This window comes from Dendrobates tinctorius, unplaced genomic scaffold (genome assembly GCF_039654945.1).
Source record: "Dendrobates tinctorius isolate UK_male_01 unplaced genomic scaffold, ASM3965494v1 ptg000064l, whole genome shotgun sequence".
Lineage (NCBI taxonomy): Eukaryota > Metazoa > Chordata > Amphibia > Anura > Dendrobatidae > Dendrobates > Dendrobates tinctorius.
In genome coordinates, this window is record NW_027361732.1 from 65,570,282 (window position 1) to 65,588,409 (window position 18,128).

Consider the following 18,128-nt stretch of genomic DNA (forward strand, 5'->3'; position numbering starts at 1 on the left):
GTGGAACATTTCACAGGTAGAGGGAAGAAAGGATTAAATGAAATTTCAACAAATTCTTGATGCAAACATAACACCATCTATAAAAAGTGGCAGTTGAAAGAGGATGGCTTCTACAAATGGATACTGATCCTGAACACCCGTCAAAATCCACAATAGACTAGCTCAAAAGGTGCAAGCTGAAGGTTTTACAATGGCTCTCACAGTCCCATGATCTGAACGTCACTGAAAATCTGTGGCTAGATCTCAAAATACCAGTGCATGTAAGACCACCCAGGAATCTCACAGAACTGGAAGAATTTTCCAAGGAAGAATGGATGAAAATCCATTAAACAGGAATTGAAAAACTCTTGGCTGGCTGCAAAAAGCATTAACAAACTTTGATACTTGAAAAAGGGGGTGCTACTATATACTTACCATGTAATGTGCCATAGCATTCGCATTGGCCCATTTTCATTTTTGTAATTTTTATAATGTAAAATTTACCATTTTTTCACCTAAAACACAACAGGAAATGTGTAATCTTTAACACCTTAACGACCGTTGTATGCTTTTTTACGGCGGTAGTTAAGGGTACTTAAACCACAGCTCTGTTAATTAACGGCACTGTGGAAAAAGTGTAAAGAGCCCTTTAGAGTCAGATTTTCTCCTGGGTTTCAGCTACCATCACTTTTGCGATCACCGTTATTAACCGTATAACGGCGACCACAAAAAAGTCTGATGTGCCATTTAATTTCTCTCTCCTCTGATGTGATCGCACATCAGAGGAGAGTGAAATAAGGTCTCCAATCCCCCCAATACTTCCCAGTGGTCCTCGGCCTGTGTTCTTCCTCTTAATGGGCGCCACCATCCTTTTCCGGGAAGAAAATGGCGGGCGCATGCACAGTGGGCCCGCCGATATCTGGCAGCCGGCAGATTTCATTCATTCATTTGATCACTGTGATAAACCCTATCATAGTGATCAAAATAAAACAAAAGTAAATAACCCTCCCTTTATCACCCCCTTAGAGAGGGAAATATAATGAAATAAAGAAAATATATTTAGTTTCATTTTTCCATTAGGGTTAGGGTTAGAATTAGGGCTAGGGTTGGAATTAGGGTTAGGGTTGGGATTAGGGTTAAGTATTAGGGTTAGGGATGGGATTAGGGTTAGGGTTGAGATTAGGGATGTGTTGGGATTAGGGTTGGAGCTAGAATTGAGAGGTTTCCACTATTTAGGCACATCAGGGGGTCTCCAAACGCAACATGGCACCACCATTGATTCCAGCCAATTTTGCGTTCAAAAAGTCAAATGGTGCTTCCTCCCTTCCGAACCCAGACGTGTGCTCAAACAGTAGTTTACCCCAACATATGGGGCATCAGCGCACTTAGGACAAATTGCACACCAACTTTGCGGGTCTAATTTCTCCTGTTATCCTTGGGAAAATTAAAAAATTGGGGGCTAAAAAATAATTTTTGTGGAAAAAAATGATTTTTTATTTTCACGGCTCTGCGTTATAAACTTCTGTGAAGCACTTGGGGGTTCAAAGTTCTCACCACACATCTAGATAAGCTCCTTGGGGGGTCTAGTTTCCAAAATGGGTCACTTGTGGGGGGTTTCTACTGCCTAGGCACATCAGGGGTTCTACAAACGCAACATAACGCCCGCAAAACATTCCATCAAGGTCTGCATTCCAAAACAGCACTCCTTTCCTTCCGAGCTCTCCCATGTGCCCAAACAGTGGTTCCTCCACATATGGGGTATGGGCATACTCAGCACAAATTGCACAACAACTTTTGTGGTCCAATTTCTCCTGTTCGCCTTGTGAAAATAAAAAATAGCGGGCTAAAAAATAATTTTTGAGGAAAAAAATATTTTTTTTTTTTCACTGCTCTGCATTATAAACTTCTGTGAAGCACTTGGGGGTTCAAAGCGCTCACCACACATCTAGATAAGCTCCTTGGGGGGTCTAGTTTCCAAAATGGGTCACTTGTGAGGGGTTTCTACTGCCTAGGCACATCAGGGGTTCTACAAACGCAACATAACACCCGCAAAACATTCCATCAAGGTCTGCATTCCAAAACAGCACTCCTTTCCTTCCGAGCTCTCCCATGTGCCCAAACAGTGGTTCCTCCACATATGGGGTATGGGCATACTCAGCACAAATTGCACAACAACTTTTGTGGTCCAATTTCTCCTGTTAGCCTTGTGAAAATAAAAAATAGCGGGCTTAAAAATAATTTTTGAGGAAAAAAATGATTTTTTATTTTCACTGCTCTGCATTATAAACTTCTGTGAAGCACTTGGGGGTTCAAAGTGCTCACCACACATCTAGACAAGTTCCTTAAGGGGTCTAGTTTCCAAAATGTTGTCACCTGTGGAAGGTTTTCACTGTTTAGGCACATCAGTGGTTCTCCAAACACGTACATGGCGTACAATCTCAATTCCAACCAATTCTGCATTGAAAATTGAAAAAGTCAAACGGAGCTCCTTCCCTTCTGAGCTCTGCCCTGTGCCCAAACAGTGGTTTACCCCCACATATTGGGTATGGGCGTACCTAGGACAAATTGCACAACAATAATTTCTAATTTCTCCTGTTTCCCTTGTAAAAATAAATATTTGAGGGCAAAAATTCCAGCCAATTCTGCATTGAAAAAGTCAAAAGGCCCTCCTTCCGTTCCTGCCATGCACCCAAACAGTGATTTATCCCCACATATGGTGTATCGGCTTATTCAGGAGAAATTGCACAACAAATTTTGTGGTTCAATTTCTCTTTTTAAACTTGTGAAAATAAAAAAAATTGGTTCTGAAGTAAAATGTTTGTAGAAAAGTTAAATGTAAATTTTTTCCTTACACATTGCTTCAGTTCCTGTGAAGCACATAAAGGGTTAATAAACTTCTTGAATGTGGTTTTGAGCACCTTGAGGGGTTCAGATTTTGGAATAGTGTCACTTTTGGGTATTTTCTGTCAAACTGACCTCTCAAAGTGACTTCAAATGTGAGGTGGTCCCTAAGAAAATGGTTTTGTAAATTTTGAGGTAAAAATGAGAAATTGCTGGTCAACTTTAACCCCTATAACTTCCTAACAAAAAAATTGGGTTCCAAAATTGTGCTGATGTAAAGCAGACATGTGGGAAATGTTATTTATTAAGTATTTTATTTCCACATCTCCCTGATTTAAGGGCATTAAAATTAAATTAGAAAATTGCAAAATTTTAAATAATTTCACCATAATTATGTTTTTTTCATAAATAAAAGCAAATTATATCAAAGAAATTTTACCACTATCATCAAGTAAAATATGTCACAAAAAAACAATCTCAGAGTCAGCGGGATCCCTTAAATCATTTCATAGCTATAACCTCATAAAGTGAAAGTGGTCAGAATTGTAAAAATTGGCCTGGTCATTAAGCTGTAAATTGGCTCCGTCACTAAGGGGTTAACTTTAGACATTTTAGAGATCACTTCCTATTCAACTTGCTTAACTGTGCACAATGACAGTAGTTATGTCCAGGGGTGCCCAAACTTTTAGTATATATATACAGTATATATATATATATATATATATATATATAAAGAGAGAGAGATTCATGCCTCAATCACACCTATCCTCCAAAAGCCCTCTCTTGGCCCATCCTCTGTATCTAGCTATCGCCCTATATCACTTCTCCCCTATGGCTCAAAACTACTGGAACAACACGTCCATCTTGAACTGTCCTCCCACCTCTCTTCTTGCACCCTCCTTGACCAATTACAATCAGGCTTCCGGCCACACCACTCCTCTGAAACTGCCCTAACTAAGGTCACCAATGACTTGCTAGCCGCCAAGGCCAAGCAACACTTCTCTGTCCTCTTCCTTCTGGACCTGTGCTCTGCCTTTGACACAGTGGACCGTTCCCTTTTACTACAGACCCTCTCATCTCTTGGTATCACAGACTTGGCCCTATCTTGGATTGCGTCATACCTAACAGACCGTAAATTCAGCCTCTCCCACTCGCACACCACCTCCTCACCACGCCCCCTATCCGTCAGAGTCCTGCAAGGTTCAGTTCTAGGGCCCCTGCTCTTCTCCATTTACACCTTCGGCCTCAGACAGCTCATAGAATCTCATGGCTTTCAGTATCACCTCTATGCTGATGACACAGACATCTACATCTCTGGACCAGATGTCACCTCCCTACTAAACAGAATCCCTCAATGTCTGTCTGCTATTTCATCCTTCTTCTCCGCTAGATTTCTAAAACTTAATATGGACAAAACAGAATTAATCATCTTTCCCCATCTCACGTGACCCCCCAATGGACCTATCCATTAAAGTAAATGGCTGCCCACTCTCTCCAGTCCCACAAGCTCGCTGCCTCGGAGTTATCCTTGACACTGATCTCTTTTTCAAACCACATATCCAAGCCCTTTCCACTTCCTGCCGACTTCAACTCAAAAATATTTCACGGATCCGTACATTCCTCAACCAAGAATCTGCAAAAACCCTAGTCCATGCCCTCATCATCTCCCGCCTTGACTACTGCAACCTCCTGCTCTGTGGCCTCCCCTCTAACACTCTTGCACCCCTCCAATCTAATCTAAACTCTGCTGCCCAACTAAACCACCTGTCCCCCCGCTATTCCCCGGCCTCTCCCCTCTGTAAAATCCCTGCACTGACTCCCCATTACCCAAAGACTCTAGTTCAAAACCCTAACAATGACATGCAAAGCCATCCACAACCTGATTCCTCCATACATCTGTGACCTCGTCTCCTGGTAGTTACCTGCACGAAACCTCCGATCCTCACAAGATCTCCTCCTGTACTCCCCTCTTATCTCCTCTTCCCACAATCACATTCAAGAATTCTCCTGAGCATCCCCCCTATTCTGGAACTCTCTACACAACATTTCAGACTCTCGCCTTCCATGGAAACCTTCAAAAAGAAGCTGAAGACCTACCTCTTCCGACCAGCCTACAACCTGCAGTAACCACCAATCCTCCAAACCGCTGCACGACCAGCTCTACCCTCACCTACTGTATCCTCACCCATCCCTTGTAGATTGTGAGCCTTTGTGGGCAGGGTCCTCTCTCATCCTGTACCAGTCGTGACTTGCATTATTTAAGATTATTGTACTTGTATGTATTATGTATACCCCTCCTCACATGTAAAGCGCCATGGAATAAATGGTGCTATAATAATAAATAATAATAATCTGCTCACTGGATCGCTGCTTATTTAGTGTGACAGGCATTAGTTAACACCAGGCAGGGTTGAATCAATTGGCTTCAATTGGTTTTATCGGTTCCATATGTAATATCAAAAAAAGACACAAAGGATACTACAAAACATCCTTGGCTGTCTGGCTGCTAACTAAAAATGCAAATCCTGACTCACTAGAGCTCACCCTAGTGCATAGCTCCCAACCAAACAATTTTGTTTCTCACAGAGGTTTCCCAGGGGAACAGAGAGCCATTTTGCTTTTGTATTCTTATGACTTTAACTAGGAAGGTTATATTTCTGTACTTGTGTTAGAATAAGCTCCATAGTTCTTCCACTGAATATGTGTGTCTCTGCTCCTGCTCCTAACTATAATGTGTATAAATATTATATTACAGAATAAAGATACATGTATTCAAAAATAAGTGCAGAAATTACTTCCTTTCTGGGTAAAATGCTTTTTCCCCCTCAATAAAATTTTTAACACTTATACAGAAAATGTAGATTGTGTAATAAAATCAAATAAATAAAACATGATTTACAATGTTCACAAAGAACTGCAATTATCAGCACTCTATGGAACAATAAAAACACATTAACCTATATAATAAAATATAATGTTTTATTTCACTTCTATTATGTTCATTATATTTGTCTTTCCAATTATGCTTGCAACTGAAATAAAGACATTGTAAAAAGTGCATAAGAATTCTAAAAGTATTTTAAGCATTACACTGATGCAGTAGCTATTCTGTAGAAAAACAACATTATTGATGCACTGCTCTGGATCAGCCTTGCATGCATGAAATGTGTAGCAAGAAGTTTATGTTCAAATATTGAGACAATGCAATAAAAAAACCTGCTTCTCTGGACTTTAGGAGAATAGCATTGATTGACAAAAATAATGAAACAAATATCTAATTACCAATTCAATTTTGTTTATTTGAATAGCTGGAATGAAAAGGTTTTAAATCAAATTGTAAATTCATTCCCTGTGGCAACTTGCTTTGCATTTTAAGTACCTATCCTTGCTCATTTCCTTATAGGATGTAAGGATGTTTCAGTTCTTAAACTAGTAATTAACTTACTAAATACCAATTATTTTGAAGTTCAAAAATGCAAATATGGTTATGTCTTTTATTTAAAGCTAATTAAAATATGTTTTTAGACAAAGATAACAAGAACAGGACCTGTCTTCGAGTCAAAAGTGGAGAGATTTCATTCTTTAATTTTATTCTCATTATTTTTTAATCTGCCTTACTGTTCAAGAGATAGGGGCCTTTTTAATGCAAATTTTTATGTTTTTTACCAAGGGGGCATTGCTCACAAGATTCTCTGGGAGCATGTACAGAGGAAGTTCTGCATTATTACCCAATGAGCACCACCCTCTTGGTAAAGAGATTATAAATTATCACTTAAGGTACTGTCACACTTAGCGATGTACCAGCGATCCCGACCAGCGATATGACGCGGTCAGGATCGCTGGTACATCGCTAAGTGGTCGCTAGTGAGCTGCCACATAGGTAGATCTCACCAGCGACATCGCTGGGGACGGGGGTCGCTACTTAGGCCGGTTTCACATTAGCGCATTTTCAGCGCGCGCACGGCCGGGGGTAGCTCCGCCCCCGAGCCGGCTCTCTGCCCGGCGTGCCCGCTCCTTCCTTGTAACGCCGCCTCCAAGCGGACAGCGGCGCCTGCGATCGGCGCACCCTATCTTTAGCATAGGGTGCGCCGATCGTGCACAGGCCGTGCGCTAGTTGCGCTTTGACCTGTGCTGCGCACTTTTGACGGTGCGCCGTGCGCGCCAAAATCAAACTTTTCGGATTTTGGTGCGCACGGCGCACCGTCAAAAGTGCGCAGCGCAGGTCAAAGCGCAACTAGCGCACTGCCTGCGCACGATCGGCGCACCCTATGCTAAAGATAGGGTGCGCCGATCGCAGGCGCCGCTGTCCGCTAGGAGGCGGCGCTACAAGGAAGGGGCGGGCACGCCGGGCAGAGAGCCGGATCGGGGGCGGAGCTACCCCCGGCCGTGCGCTCGCTGAAAATGCGCTAATGTGAAACCGGCCTTACCTGTCACACCAGGCGATCCTGAGTCCTCCCGCCCGGCTCCACGCGTCGCTCGTCGTTACAGCAGGAAGCGCTGCAGGAAGCTGACGACGAGAAACAGTCCTGAACGTTCTCGCGTGATCAGCGATAACCAGCGGGGGAGCGGGTCGTAGGTAAGTATCAGACACAGAGATATCGCTAGCAATATCGCTATGATGTCACAAGTTATAGCGATATTGCTAGCGATATCTCTTAGTGTGACAGCCAGGCCCTTAAGTAAAAAGCGCAATAGTCCTGAAACCACAAGGTGAACGTATATTGATTTAATACAGATATCATAGAAGACTAATATAATATAACTAAAACTGGCCACTTATGAGCTAGTGACAGATCCTCTTTAAAGAAGGACATCTCAAAGAAACTAATAAAGATCAAGCTAGTGGACACTCTGGCTAAATTTACATATGAAAGTACAAGTGTCACCAGGGTTGGACTGGGGTGCCCAGGGCCCATCAGTAATATCAGCTCCAGTGCCCTCCTCGCATCTACATGCAAATATGACTTTATCTTCATTCAAAAATTATATAGCTATAAATTGGCTTGATTGTTAAATTAATAGGAGGCTGCCAATGCTTGTATATGGTGAATCAAGTGTTTTGTGGCAAATACTGCTCATATAAGAGGGTGGTGGCTCACTCCTGCATGAGGGCCCACCAGAGGATTCTCCTGCTCTCCTGTGGGCCAGTCCAAGCCTGACTGTCACCATCTATGTGTCTTGTCCAGTTGGAGTTATTGCTTTTGTTATCTTCCTCAAATATACAGTATATCCCAGTATTATATGTCCCCTGTAGCTAATCCAAGTAGGAAGTAATGCTCCAAGGACAAAGGACCAGCAATGATATCTAGAAAATGTAGCATTTTGGGCAATATACGTATATTAGTAAGTTATTAAGAACTATTTCAAATAAGGGCCAGAATATGGTGAAAGAGCCACCTCGACATGCAAACCTCACCAACCAGCCACAAAATGTTGCTGACAATTCATATTTTGCTTGTGCATGCCCTCATCATCTCCTGCCTCGACTACTGCAACATCCTTTTCTGTGGGCTCCCTGCGAACACTCTTGCACCCCTCCACTCCCATCCTTAACTCTGCTGCCTGACTAATTCACCTCTCTCCTCGCTACTCCTCCACTTCTCCCTTCTGCAAATCTCTTCACTGGCTCCCAATTTCCCAGCGTATCCAGTTCAAATTACTAATACTGACCAACAATGCCATCCATAACATGTCTCCTCCATATCTCTCTGAACTAATCTCACGATATCTTCCTTTACGTAATCTCTGGTCCTCCCAAGATCTCCTTCTCTCCTCTACACTTATTTGCTCCTCACCTGATAGCCTTCAAGACTTCTCTCGAATATCCCCCATCCTCTGGCATTCTGTGCCCCAACACGTCTGACTATCAACCACATTCGGATTCTTCAGACGGAACCTGAAAACCCACCTCTTCCAGAAAGCTTACAGCCTGCAATGACCCCTCTGCTTCCTCACCACTACCAGAGCTACCATCTCACCATTACTGGAGCTGCTGCAACCCCCCAACCTACTGTCTCCTTACCCATCATCCTGTAGAATGTAAGCCCAGAAGGGCAGGGTCCTCTCCCCTCTCTATCAGTCAGTTATTGTGAGTTTTGTTTCCTGTAAGAGATATCTGTAATTTGTATGTAACCCCTTCTGATGTACAGCACCATGGAATCAATAGTGTTATACAAATAATGCTAATAATCTTAGTAAAATAGTGGTAAGCAATACATGCTGCAGCTGAATGAAGTTCACAGGAACTGATGCTAAAAATACATTTACACTGAATGATTATTGAACAACAACAACTATTGTATAATCCACTATGGGTTTGTAGTCCCAGTGAAATTCATCAGAATAAATCTATGGCAACAAGAAAAGCAAATAAACACTGGAATAAATAATAAAATATACATTTTTATTAGTCTAGTCTGCCGGTACTTACCTGCACGAAACCTCCAATCCTCACAAGATCTCCTTCTGTACTCCCCTCTTATCTCCTCTTCCCACAATCACATACAAGATTTCTCCCATGCATCCCCTCTACTCTGGGACTCTCTACCACAGCATATCAGACTCTCGCCTACCATGGAAACCTTCAAAAAGAACTTGAAGACCCACCTCTTCCGACAAGCCTACAACTTGCAGTAACTACCAATCCACCAAACCGCTGCACGACCAGTTCTACCCTCGCCTACTGTATCCTCACCCATCCCGTTGTAGATTGTGAGCCCTCGCGGGCAGGGTCCTCTCTCATCCTGTACCAGTCGTGACTTGTATTGTTTAAGATTAATGTACTTGTATGTATTATGTATACCCCTCCTCACATGTAAAGCGCCATGGAATAAGTGGCGCTATAATAATAAATAATAATAATATTAACACTAAATATTAAAACAACCTCCTATTAGCAAAGAGATACAAAATACATAAAGAGGGGAATAAAACCAGCACAGGAAGATCACAGGGAAAAACATGTAGAAAATGGGCCTAGTGATAATATGGTATAATTCACAGATATCAATGGAGAAATAACAACAGGGTAACCCTTGTAAATAATAAACAGCAATATAAATCCACATGAACAGGTAACTAATTACATATAAAGACACCCAACAGATATTCTGAACACACATACTGTAAAAAAAAGATAAATTACCATATTTGAATACCCAAAAGCTCCAACGTATGTTTCGCCAGGTGGCTTTCTCAAGGAGTGTGAATAGGGTGAAAAAGCAACCTTGATTTGCAAACCTCACCAACCAAGCATATAATATCACTGACCCTTCATATCTTGGTAAAATAGTGGTGAGCAATACATGCTGCAGCTGAATGATATTCACAGGAAATGATGCTAAAAATACATTTACACTGCATCATTATTGTGAAAGTACGTTCCTTAGAACAATCTTTTTATGATAGTTGTGCAGTCTAAATAAGTGTCATGGTTCAGCTCTGGTCCTCAGTATGGTGACCTCTGGCTGTGGATTAGTTTCCGTCTCTGTTTGAGCACAGCCTGTGTTGCATCTGTCCAACTGCTGATAATGCTCTTGTCTTTGCTTTGCTGTATTGCTTTTATGCAGGTGTTTTTTCTTCCTCGTTTTGATTTGCCCTATCACTTCTTGGGGAGGGTTATTTATACTCTCCTGGCTAATCTTTGCTGGCTATATACCAAATAAGATTAATAGATCCAGTACTTAATTAAAATATCAAATTTTATTGAATATTATTAAAAGAAGGTTTAAAATAACAAAAGGCCGAGTAGGAGGCACTCAAACACCAATATAGTCTCATAAGTAATGCACACTTCAATAGATAGCCTAATATCTCAAATACTTGTGATTGTCTGAACCTAGTCTCTTGTAATAATGTTGCCAAATTCAGCCAGACTAAAAAAAATGTGTAGGACAGACTGTACCTGTGAGGAAAAGGCACTGCTGGCGAGAACCTTCTCAAGAGTGACTAAACGGTTCTCAAGCTGCCGTATGCATAGCATAAGTTGCTGCTGATCTGCCATCACTAGCCAGACCCTGGCGCTAGTATAATGTTAGGAGTGGCGGAAGGCACTAAATAAAAATATAAATAAAGTACCTTCGTCACTCGGGGTCCACCGTGCAGAAGATGTAATAACTGCTGCTAGGTGACGGCAGAGCAATCTGGCGGTAATGTGCACAGGGGTTAATGGCACCCAATGTGCACTGCTCAGACTCTGTTAAACTCACAGAGTCATAGAAAGAAAACACAAAACGCTGAGTCTGTTTAGGACACAGAACTACAGCGCTGCACCCGCGGTATCTGGTCACAGGAGTAGCACTAGATGGCGGTACTTACTCCGTCTAGACCTACCTACAAGGATCGGGTGTAGAGCGTCGCAACCGCGGATGCACGAAGTGCTGCGACTGCAGCGTGGCAAAGACAGAGCCGCTGTAAATGCACTGCTAACTAGCAGACGCAATGCTGACGCTAGGCTGCTGAGGCAATGGAGCAATAGCGCGCTGGCGCTGATACTGGCAATAACTCAGGCGCTCTCACAAACGTAGTATCAGAGGGTAGGGGTTTCCAATGAGTCATTCACCAGTCCATGCATCCATCAACAAACATACCGCAGCAGTATGGCTATACTAGCGCATGGCGGAACAGCCATGCGCGCTTTTTATAGCGAACGGGACCTTCCGGAAATCTCCAGGTCTCCAAGAGGAGCCAATGGGATCCGACACAGGACCTGAACACCTGACTCCCGAACAACAATGGGAGTTCGTCCCATGAGCATGCTCAGATGCAGGAGTAGAGGACTTGGCCTCTGGAGAGAGTTGCTGCAAGGCAATCTCCTCTGCAGTCTCCTCTACAGCAGATGAGGGCAGGAGACTGCAGAATATGAGGATCTAGATTTCAGCAAAGGAGAGGCAGAAATCTGACTCCTAACTCTCTGTCTTGTACTCTATTGTGCCTCTTGGCACACGCTCTGAACCTGCACTCTGCCTTGTACTCTATTTTGCCTCTTGGCACATTCTCTGAACCTGCACTCTGCCTTGTACTCTGCTGTGCCTCTTGGCACACGCTCTGAACCTGCACTCTGCCTTATGCTCAGTTGTGCCTCCTGGCACACACTCTGATCCTGTGCTCTGCCTTATGCTCAGTTGTGCCTCCTGGCACACACTCTGTTCCTGTATTCTGTTGCACCTCCTGGCAAACCTGCTGCATAACTCAGTACTCTGACGTGCTCCTTTGCACGCGTCCTGCTTTGCTTACATCCGGACGTACTAGTCGCTGCACGCCATACGTGCTCTCTTGTACCCATCTTGCACTAACCTGTATTTTGCGCACTCCCGTGTACACGTCTTGTGTTCCCTCATATTCTCTGTGCCTCTGTACACTCACCATGTACCGTCCTGTACACCACGTGTCCATGCTTTACTACCTGGTGCCAGCAGTCGTGATACCTTACCCCCTTGGGCTTGCCCCTCTGACACTCCCTGTATAGGGGTGGTCCTCACTAGGTCAGCTCACCCTGGGAGGGTTGGTGCCACGACCCAGAGGGTCCACTCCAGGAGTCATCACAGTATAATCAGGCCATATACCCCGCTGGTACCGCGGCTCCCGTCCAAAAGGAGCTGGTGTTCCTCCGGGAAAACCAGACTAGGATTATGTCATTTCTTAAGTCCATGGAGTCCCATTTATCTGCCTTACAGTCCTCTGACCCTGAAAATGCTTCCCAGTTGGCCAGCCTCCAGCAAGAACGCACGCAGCAACGAGACACCCAGGCCCATGTCCTCAACTATATGGCGTCGACTCGGTAGATAATCGGCTCCTTTCCATACAATCCGTTTCTGCCCAGTACTCGGCCCTGCACCTGCTGGCGCGCTTATGTAAGCCACCCCGATATAGTGGTGACCCTAAGTTTTGTCGAGGATTTTTGAACCAATGCTGGTTACATTTTGAGCTTTTGCCGCAGCACTACCCCACCGAGCGCACCAAAATTGCCTTTATTGTTTCACACTTAGAGGGGGAGGCATTAGCATGGGTGAATCTCCTCTGGGAGCTGTTATGAGTTCATTTTCTCCTTCACCTCTGATGTCTGATGAACTCCCTCTGCTGGTGAAAGGAGGTAGTGAAATTGATCTGGATGGGAAGAACCTGTCATCTGAACAGGTGGAGTGTGATTAGACATCCGGAAATTCTGAGTGGATATAAGGCAGCCAACGCCCTTGCAGGGTTGCTGGTGATTCTTTCTGCTCTGAGCTCTGGCATCCAGTTTAGTTCCTGTCTACTAAAAGCTAAGTTTTTGCTCTGCTGTTTTTCCATGAGATTTTGTCTGTTTGCTTAGTGTTTCTGTTCAGCCTGCCCTGGTTGGGACGGGCTGAACTCCATTTTTGTCTGTGATTTTGAAGTCTAGTGACTTCAGGGCCTTTTCTGTCAGATGTGTTGGACATTGTTTTTGGCAGGGTTTTTTGCGTAATTGCAGCCAGCATCTTTTCTGTCCTTTCCTATCTAGTTAGTTGGGCCCCATCATTTGCTCAGCCTGTCTTTCTGTCTGTGTTTGTGTTTTCATCTGTTTTTCACCGACAATACATGTTGGGGGCTGTCTATTGCTTTGGGGTCTGCTCTGGGGCAGTTTAGATTTCCCCTTTCTTTCGTTAGGCTTATTTAGCTCTCCGGCTGTGACGAGGGGTCTAAGGCACCGTAGGAACCCCCCCACAGCTACTGTTAGTTGTGGTGAATAGGATCAGAGGTCTGCAATCCGCTAGCTACCAACCTCTCCGGTTTTCTGGACTTAGCTTGTGTTTTTGTTTTTTCCTCCTCCGGTGACTCATTCATAACAGGAGCATAATGATCCACTCATCTCTCAGCTTTCCACCTTTTTGGACACCTTCCGCAAGGTGTTCGACGAGCTGGGTCGTCTGGCTTCTACCACCGAGTCCCTCTTTAACCTGCATCAGGGTACCCTATTGGTGGGACAGTATGCCATCCGTTTTCGTACCTTGTCCTCTGAACTCGGTTGGAACCTTGAGGCCCTCGTAGGGACCTTTGGGGGGGCCTGTCCGTTCAGATCAAAGATGAACAGGCAGGTCGGGATACCCCCACCTCTTTAGAGGATCTGATCTCTCTGGCGACACGCATAGACCTGCGGTTCCAAGAGCGTGCCCGTGAATCAGCCAGAGAGAGAAGGCCTTCTCATCTCCCATCGACTACCCGCAAATCTCTCCACTCGCGACCCTTGTCTTCTGCGACCTCCGTTTCAGAGCCTATGGAGGTGGACCATTGCAAGTCGGCCGAACATCGTCGCGAGGAGAGGCTTACCCTCGGTCTCTGCCTTTATTGTGGGAGTCCCTCTCATCTCCTTCATTCCTGTCCCAAGAAGCCGGGAAACTTCTCCGCCTAGGATTGTTAGGAGAGGCCTCCCTAAGTGTACATGACTTCTCTCCCTCCCTGGTCGTGTTCGTTTTACTGAATCTTGGTACCAAGCGTTATTCAGAGGAGGCTTTTCTATATTCTGGCGTGGCTGGGAATTTTATCACACTCAAGGCGGTTAAAAAATACCGGATTCCTGTTAGATCCCTGGAGACTCCTCGGTCGATAGTTTCGGTCAACGGTACATCCTTGCAGGAGACCGTTACCCAGGCCACCGAAGAGATTGAGCTGCAGATCGGAGCCCTGCACCGGGAGAAGATCTCCTTCCACGTCTTGTCTACTATGTCTCACACGCTTCTTCTAGGTCTCCCTTGGCTCCGGACTCATGAGCCAACCCTGGACTGGCGGTCGAGCGATATACTCCGCTGGGGACCATTCTGTCAGGATAAGTGCCTGCTGCCCGTCCATCCAATGAAATCTGCCTGTCCATCCTCGGCACCTACAGGTCTGCCATCGGCTTACTGGTCCTTTGCAGACGTCTTCGACAAGAAGGAGGCCGAGACTTTGCCCCTCCATCAGCCATACGACTGTCCAATTGACCTCATTCTTGGTTCTGCGCCACCCAGGGGTAGAATATATCCGCTATCCCCTGCTGAAACCCAAGCGATGTCTGAGTATATCCAGGAGAACCTTGCTTGAGGTTTTATCCGTAAGTCCTCCTCACCCGCAGGAGCGGAATTTTTCTTTGTCAAAAAGAAGGATGGCTCCCTCTGTCCCTGCATAGACTACCGAGGGCTGATATCACGGTCAAGAACAAGTACCCATTGCCATTGATCCCGGAGCTCTTTGACCGGCTTAGAGGAGCTCGAATTTTCACCAAACTTGATCTTCGTGGGGCCTACAACTTGATCCGCATTCGTTCCGGTGATGAGTGGAAGACCGCCTTTAACACTCAAGACTGTCACTACGAGTACTTGGTTATGCCCTTCGACCTCTGCAATGTCCCAGCTGTGTTCCAGGAGTTCATGAATGACGTCTTCCAGGATATGCTGTACTCCTGTGTGGTAGTCTATTTGGATGACATCCTCATTTTTTCTCCAGACCTCTCTGCCCACAGAAAGAACGTGCGTCAAGTCCTCCAGCGCCTGAGGGAGAACCGCCTTTATGCCAAGCTCGAGAAATGTGCCTTCGAGCAAACGTCCTTGCTATTCTTAGGGTACATTATCTTGGACTCTGGTCTATGCATGGATCCGGTAAAGGTGTCCGCCGTTCTCGATTGGCCACGGCCCCATGGGGTGAAGGCAATCCAACGCTTCCTTGGTTTTGCGAACTACTACAGACAGATCGCTCCCCATTTCTCCTTGCTGGTTTGCCCCATCTCGTCCCTTATCCGCAAAGGAGGTAAGCCAAAGGCTTGCCTCCCTGAGGCTGAAGATGCCTCCCTGTCGTTGAAACAAGCCTTTGCCTCTGCTCCTGTGCTTCATCGTCCTGAGGTTAGTAGACCTTTCACTCTCGAGGTGGATGCATCCTCTACCGGGGCCGATGCAGTCCTTCTGCAGAAATCTTCTTCTGGACGTTTAGTCACCTGTGGCTTCTTTTCTAAAGTATTCTCCTCCACTGAGCAGAACTACTCCATTGGCGATAAAGAGCTATTGGCCTTTAAATTGGCCTTGGAGGAATGGAGATACTTACTGGAAGGTGCCATACATCCATTCAAAATCTTTACGAACCATAAGAACCTGGCGTACATCCAGTCCGCACAGAGGCTCAACCCTCGGCAAGCCAGGTGGTCCTTGTTCTTCGCCTGCTTTGACTTTGAACTACATTTTTGTCCCGGCGATAAAAACGTTAGAGCGGATGCGTTGTCAAGGTCATTCCTGCCATCTGATACAGAAGAGGAACCTTCTCATATCGTTGATCCTTTCAAAGTAATTACCATGGCTCCTATCAAGTTATCCTCATTACCTCCGGGAAGAACCTTTGTGGCTGAGAATCACCGAAAACAAGTGTTAAACTGGGGACATTCGTCCAAGATTGCCGGCCACGTTGGTGTCAAAAAGGCTTTTTGCCTAATCTCTCGCTACTATTGGTGGCCTTCTCTTTCCCAGGATGTTAAAGACTTTCTGCCATTCCTGTGCCCAGAACAAGGTACCCAGACAACCACCCTCCGGTCTTCTGCTCCCGCTTCCCGTACCGTCAGCTCCATGGCAGCACATAGCCATGGATTTCATTACGGATCTGCCTCGTTCTTCTGGTTGTACTGTGGTCCTAGTGGTTGTAGACCGATTCTCGAAGATGGCCCACTTCATTCCTCTTCCCGGACTACCCTCTGCTCCTGACTTGGCGAAGATCTTCATTTCCCATATCTTCAGAATTCACGGCTTCCCTCTGCACATCGTGTCCAACAGAGGGGTCCAATTCACCTCCCGGTTCTGGAGGGCTCTATGCGGACTCATGAAAGTGTCTTTGGATTTCTCTTCCGCCTATCACCCCCAAACCAATGGGCAGGTGGAACGTACCAACCAGATCCTTACATCCTATCTCCGGCACTCTTCAAATACTCATCAGAATGACTGGGTCAGCCTACTTCCTTGGGCTGAGTTCGCCTACAATAACCACTCCAGTGAATTGTCCACCAAGTCTCCTTTCTTCATCGCCTTGGACAGCATCCCAGCGTGCCTCTACTGGTACTTCCTGTCTCGGGGGTACCTGCTGCCAATTCTCTGTCTGTGGAATTCTCCAGGGTATGGCAAGAAACCAAAACCGCTCTCGAGAAAGCACGGGACAGAATGAAACTACACGTTGACAAGAGGCGCCTGGACGTTCCTCCATATCTCCCTGGTGACAAGGTGTGGCTTTCCTCTAAATACATCCGCCTTAAGGTACCATCTTACAAACTGGGTCCCTGTTACATTGGTCCTTTTGAGGTCCTCAGGCGTATTAATGATGTTGCATACAAACTGAAGTTACCTCCTTCACTCCGTATTCCCAATTCCATCCATGTGTCACTCCTTAAACCTGTGGTACTTAACTGGTTTCATCCTTCTCCAGGCCACACACCCCAGCCTGTGGGCATGGGAGATGAGTTTGAGGTGAATGACATGTTGGCCATGAAGAAGGTAAGAGGGAGAACCATGTTCTTGATTGATTGGAAGGGTTATGGCCCTGAGGAAAGGTCATGGGAACCCAGGGAGAATATCCACACACCCCAGATTTTGTCTAAGTTCCTCTCCAGCTTTAGAAAGAGGGGGCGAAAAGGGGGGGTACTGTCACGCCGCCTGTCACGCCGCGCTCACCTCATCTCTTCCGGAGCCGCGGCCGCTCCGGGGGTCCCGTCGGGTGCGCACGCTCACTTCTCGTGCTTAGATTCTGGTGTGCACTATGTTCTGTGTGCGCACTCATGCTCTTCTCAGCTCTGTCTTCAGGCCTGGCCCCTCTATGGTAGTGGAGGACTTGACCCGGAAGTCCTAGTGATCATGTGCTATATCAGGCCACCTCTTCCTATGGTAGGTGCCTGATTATTGTTGTACTTCCTGGCTTGGCCTGCCGTGTCCCTGCCTGGCTGCGTGCTGTATTCGGGTCCTCTGTCTTGTACTCTATTGTGCCTCTTGGCACACGCACTGAACCTGCACTCTGCCTTGTACTCTATTGTGCCTCTTGGCACATGCTCTGAACTTGCACTCTGCCTTGTACTCTGCTGTGCCTCTTGGCACATGCTCTGAACCTGCACTCGGCCTTATGCTCAGTTGTGCCTCCTGGCACACACTCTGATCCTGTGCTCTGCCCTATGCTCAGTTGTACCTCCTGGCACACGCTCTGATCCTGTGCTCCGCCTTATGCTCAGTTGGGCCTCCTGGCACAACTCTGATCCTGTGCTCTGTCTTATGCTCAGTTGTGCTTCCTGGCACACACTCTGTTCCTGTATTCTGTTGCACCTCCTGGCACACATGCTGCCTAACTCAGTACTCTGACGT